The sequence below is a fragment of the Bombina bombina genome, chromosome 6, assembly GCF_027579735.1.
Source record: "Bombina bombina isolate aBomBom1 chromosome 6, aBomBom1.pri, whole genome shotgun sequence".
NCBI lineage: Eukaryota > Metazoa > Chordata > Amphibia > Anura > Bombinatoridae > Bombina > Bombina bombina.
This window is the reverse complement of record NC_069504.1, coordinates 433,038,299-433,044,298: the sequence shown is the minus strand read 5'-3', so window position 1 is coordinate 433,044,298 and position 6,000 is coordinate 433,038,299. Positions and strand designations below refer to the sequence as shown.

At 39.2% G+C, this 6,000-nt stretch overlaps 1 protein-coding gene across 3 annotated transcripts in view; it reads left to right on the top strand.

Annotated features, from left to right (window-relative positions):
- Positions 1 to 5,518: 5,518 nt before the first annotated feature.
- Positions 5,519 to 6,000, top strand: part of P4HA2 (prolyl 4-hydroxylase subunit alpha 2) — a 156,220-nt gene continuing 155,738 nt past the window's right edge. For 2 of the 3 annotated variants that reach the window (XM_053717188.1, XM_053717186.1), the window contains exon 1: positions 5,519 to 5,729. The gene's annotated coding sequence lies outside the window, so the exon portion shown is untranslated. The remainder of the gene's footprint in view (positions 5,730 to 6,000) is intronic. The other variant, XM_053717187.1, reaches the window with a different exon arrangement.

The following is a 6,000-nucleotide window of genomic DNA, read 5'->3' as shown; positions in this document are numbered from 1 at the left end:
ACCAATCTAGACTATAACTGATACTAGGGGCCTGGTTATCTAAACATTGTCAGCATGAAGAGAAATGTCACACTGACCTGCAAACGGACAGCTCTTTTTGAATAATCTAAGAAAAGGGGCTGAAACTGGAAATCCCAGAGAGTTGGGAAATTAAATGAAGAAATGCATCTGTCCCTAGTCATTCAACATCTTAACAGAGATCCCCAATCTGTTTGGTGTCCTCTGCACAGTGGAAGAAATAGCAATACCCATGTGCTAGGCTTGAATTGTGTTGTTGGTTATTCACAGAGATCATATTGTTTATTTAATATCAGCAGACCAAACTATTTTAGATAACTTTAGTTTGCAGAATTATCCAGAACACGGAGGGGTGCAACTTTATTTGAAATAAATAAAAATATATATTGACATCTTTATTGTGTCGCAGGGACTAGTGGAATACCAAATAGAGCATTTACCACTACGTGCTGAGAAATAACATGTTTGCATCACCAATCACCTAGGAATTAATTATTTATTTAGTTCTGTCATAATTGCTTTGCTTGCACAAACATATCATAAACTGCAAATGTGTACACTGTGATAGCCACAGGGTTTAGATGTGTTATTTATGCACTTAGGAGATATTGCAGACCTTGAAACCGTCCCAGTGTTCGGACAAAATAACGAACCACGTCACTTAATGTGACGTGGCATCAGCTGCTTGACAATTTCTTACCTAAATGCGCATGCATGCCGTGCCATGGCATTCCTGACCGCACACGTCGGTGCTTCACTTTCTATCCCTGTCAAATTCTTCGACCGCCCTTAACGTGCATGCGGCAGGAGATAACAAATACAAGACAATCATCATTTACTATACACTGAGTTTATGTCTCCCACATTGGTATTTAAATACTTAAACTGAGCATACAAATGTATGTTATGTCTGTGTTTAGGAGACAGGGGCACCTCATAGTGTATTTCAGAATACCAATGTACGGGAGATAAATGTGAGTATGCTCACCAGATGTCGCGCCACGCCACTCTAGCTGTTGCTAGGGATGCAGCGCCTGCTGTCTGCTCGTTGTCTAGGGGGGGGGGTCGGCTCCTCTCTGCGTGCAGTGGTGACATCATCGCCGCACGCTTCCTCCTGCAGAAGCCGGTCTGGATCTCCTGTAGCGCGAATCCTGCACCTATGTAAGTAACTTCAGTCCTACCTATCACTGCCCAAGTATAGGTGTTACTTACTGTTCTCCTGGGTGTTATTGATTCATATGCTGGATTGTTATTTTGTTGCTGACCCCTGCTTGTCTGACCAATCTGCATCTTTAACCATTAACTGCTGGATTGATACTGCTGCTGAACTTTGCTTGTCTGACCACTCTACCTCTTTAACCCTTAACTGCTGTATTGATACTGCTGCTGAACTCTGCTTGTCTGACCACTCTACCTGTTAACCCCTATCTGCCCTGGATTGCCTCACTGTTGCCAAACCCTGCCTGACCATCCTAGTGGTTTACCCCTGGACTACCTTACTGTTGCCGAACCCTGCCTGCCTGACCATCCTAGTAGTTTACCCCTGGACTGCCTTACTATTGCTGAACCCTGCCTGCTTGACCACCCTAGTGGTTTGTCTCTGGTTTCCTGCTTGTTGCCGCCAAGGACTGTCCTGCCTGTGGTGAGTGCCATTTATCTCATCTTGCAAACCTACTCTGCTCTGGGATATTCCCTATCATTCCAGCTCAACGCCAGGATAACAAGACTACTGGCCGAGTTCAGTCTGATAGAGGAGTATCCCACGAGCATTGCACCAGATAGATGGCACCGTACTCAGACGTAGCAGCTGCTAGCTCACTGACGGTAGACAGGTTGTGTTCCTTTGTGCGTGTTTCAGCTGCAAACACAGGTTGGCTCCAGCGGTCTCCCAACGTGCCGCAGGATGCAGTGGTAAAATGGTGAATCACCAATACTGAACCGAGCCAGTATAAAAGACAACTTCCAGTTTAAAAAGAAAAAAAAACAATCTTTTATTTATTCCTTGCAAAGCGTTTCTCGACCACATACACTAGTCGTTTCTTTGGGCAATAAAATGGATGATCAGAAGCTGCTTTTCCCAAGGGAAATAACGACACCAAGATTTATTTTTAGTAAAAAACCTCTTTACATTAAAGTCAATATTTTTATTTAACAGGCCACAATGTAACCTATTTAACTATTTAATAGTGCTTTACTATGTACTGAATTTGTATGCTTACATATACTTTTCTTTACTGAAATCACGTTTGCTTTTTCTGAAGGTCTTCTATTATCAATTTTTCATCGTTTTCTTGTTATCCTTTATTGAAAAGCAGGAAGGTAAGTTCAGGAGTGTGCATGTGTCTGCAGTACTATATGGCAGCAGTTTTAGCGCTGCAGAATCTGTTGGCGCTCTACAAATAACCGATAATAATAATAATATGGCAGCAGTTTTGTAACAATGTTATACATTAGCAAGAACACTAGATTGCAATACTATTTCCTGTCATGTAGAGCTCCAGATGTGCACTCTACCTATCTAGATATCTTTTCTACAAAGAATAAGAAGAGAACAAAGCAAATTAGATCAAAGAAGTAAATTGGAAACTTTTTTTTAAATTGTATTCTCTATCTGAATCATGAAATTATTTTTGGGTTTCATGTTCCTTTAACTGTGCACAGATGTAGCGGAGAATACAGCTGTAGGTTCCATCTGCATTCTTTGTGGCTGTCCAGTGTGCAATTTAGGGTTACCAACCCTCCCTTATTTTCAACAAACTCCCTTATTTGCCCAAACTTTTTTTTTTACAGTCTCCCAGGTTTTCTTTATTTATCTGTTCTTACACCCTCATTCTCCATTTTTATTTGTAAACAACATGTGAAATCTAAATGTCAAACACCTAATATTATATTGCACTCTTTAGTTAATAATTTTGATATATCTGACAGTTTTTACTCCCACTGTGCCTTAACCCCTTCACTACCAGGAATTTAAAAAACGCCCAAAGTGCCAGAGAATTTTTAGCATTTTTGCTTTCTCTCTGTTTATACAGAAATAGAACCTTTTTTTTTCTTTTTTCAAGAAATAAATTGTTCTAACTGGATGCGCCACTACCAAAATATTTCTGGGACTCAGATTCCTCTATAGACCAGAAAACCTTGAAATAAAGTCAAACAATTGTATCCCCAGAATACTTTAATGAGAGTTTTCCCAAGTCAGGTTGTACAATCCAAAGAGGAATAGGCTGCCACCTCTTCCAAATATCCACTTAGTGATTAGTGTCTTGAAGTTTAAAAAGCAGAAATAAAGAAGAGGGCGCCCCAATAGTGTAGTATTTTCTATAAACGAACACCCCACAATAACTACGGTACTCACAATTTTACTACAGTAATCTTTTTGCACTCGCAGGCTGAACTTTTACGAGCCCTCCAGCAAGCTCTTTGCACCACTATATCCGATCTTCTATAGCAGAGCTTTCCAAACTTTTCATGTTGGTGACACACTATTTAGACCAACATCATTTCGCAACATGGTAATTAATTCAGCTGTACTTGCAAAAAGGAGGTTAAACTAACTTTTTTTAAAATATACGGACACATACATAAATTATATAATAATAATAATATGTATTTACAAGTAAGTAAGTATGTGCAAGAATTAAAAAAAAGTTTAATATCACCAATAGCTACTTACTATTTTAATGGGGTGTATGAGGTTGATGGGATGAATACAGTTTCTGAATATTTGGTGGAATATTAGATAAAGACACTCGCATTTCATCATCAAGCATTTTTACGCTTCCACTTTCTATCCATATATCAAGAGCAGGAGCAGCAATGGACTACTGGGAGCTAGCTGCAAAAAAACCCCTCTGACTTCAGCTCAGCGTTTAAGCTCTCAGAGCTCCATGAGCCCTACTGACTATTGCCCACGCTGCAAACACACTGCTGTCCCACTCACTGACTACACATGCAGTCACAAGCCAATTAAGGAGACTACACGTGCAGTCAGGAGCCAATGTGCCGCCAATGGGAATAGTTTCAGTTCCCACTGAGCTGAGCCAATTGGTTAAGATGATCTGTGACCCACTAGGTGTCAATCACAAGTCAACCATGTGATATGCATAGCAGGCAGGCGGAAAGTCAGAAACCAAAAAAAAAAATTACAAAAAAAATTCAATTTTAAAAAAATTGTGCTGAAGCAGGGACACACCTACACACTGCTGCCGACACACTAGTGTGTCCCGACACACAGTTTGGAAAGCACTGTTCTATAGCAATGCTGTCACACTCTCTCAGCGTTATAGCGTTTAACTATTGAAGTCAGCCTTGCTCAATAAAATTGTACTGCTGAAATGATAGATATATTTTATCAATCAGTAAGTATTAAAAGTATAAAAAGTTCTCATAAAGCGTTTCTCATTTGACAACCATTTTATTAGGTGAGTATTAGTAAAATCCACCAACCCAAAACTTTATAAACCAGATGAAGAGATTAATAGCACGGTCTTGCCACCTGCTCACTATTATATATATTAGGCACACAATACTTTAACGACGGTAAAAAAATGAAATGTGCGTGGGTGCCTTTCAATCTGAAATAGAATCATTTTTGCAATATACTTTCATCAGCAAAAATGTTTCTAGTAAAAGTTATTACTGTTTATCTGCAGTAGATGCACATATCCTGTGAGGGCCCGTGCACCAGTAATGAAACATCATGCATGCTCAGAGACCTGGCTGTTACTTTTTGACCTTTATATCCCTTTAAAGGGACAGTCAGCTCAAATTGTTTTATTATTTAAAAAGATAGATAATCCCTTTATTACCCATTCCCCAGTTTTGCACAGAAAACACAGTTATATAAATACACTTTTTACCTCTGTGATTACCATGTATCTAAGCATATTCGGATGGCCCCCTGATCACATGACATTTTATTTATTATTTATTGCATTGCATTTAAACCAATTAGTGCTGTGTTGTGCATAACCCAAGGGCATGAGCACAATGTTATCTATATGGCTTGCATGAACTAGCACTCCCCTGTTGTGAAAAGCTAATAAAAATGCATGTGATAAGAGGCTGTCTTTAGTGGCTTAGAAACAGGCAGCAATGTAGAGGTTTAAATGTTATAAAGTATATTAATATAACACTGTTGGCTGTGCAAAGCTGGATAATGGGTAGTAAAGGTGTTATCTATCTTTTTAACCAACAATTTTTGTGTTCTCTGTCCCTTTAATTTGCACTTATAACAGTAAGTTGTTTTACTTACAGTGCTTATTAATACTTAATGATCATAAATATATTAATTTCTGTATCATTACCACATGTTTTCTGAACTTAATTTATAAATCAACTTTAATGCCGTCCCACAAATAAAACCAAGCATTATAGATGTTAAGCAGCATTTGAGTTAATCCACCTTAATTAGAACAAGGGGCGGTTTGCTATGACACAGATTTAGAGGTTGGGATTCCTACAGACTGTTCCTTCATGAGAGTGATAGGGTGTCACAACATGGGTTGTGCTGGCAGCAGTGTGGGAGGGGTCTGATCCCAGGCTTAGCCCCTTATAGACTGTCTGCCATGTCATTAAACCATCTCTGTGCCTGGATAGGATTTCTTTCTTCTTTTGCTAGTGCTGCGTAACATCCTTACAACAGTGATCACTGCACATCCACAGCATCCACAAGTGCAGACATCATTCTCAGATTTAGACATCAACTAGGGGTAAGTGCCACTTTAGGATTAGTGATGGATTTGTATGTAAAATAATTTAGCTAAATGTTTCAGATGGCTGTAACAGTATGACATAAGAACACTAGTACAGGGATTCAACCAAACATTAAGGAGAATCATAGGACTTTGGATATTATAGTAACTGGTGCAGAGCCCTCACTCAGAGTGCAGTTTTCAGTGGCACAGTCTTTTAAACACAATCTGCAACTGTTTGCCAAAGAACAAGTTTCTGGCAATGCATGTCCTTTCTATTGTAAACTCA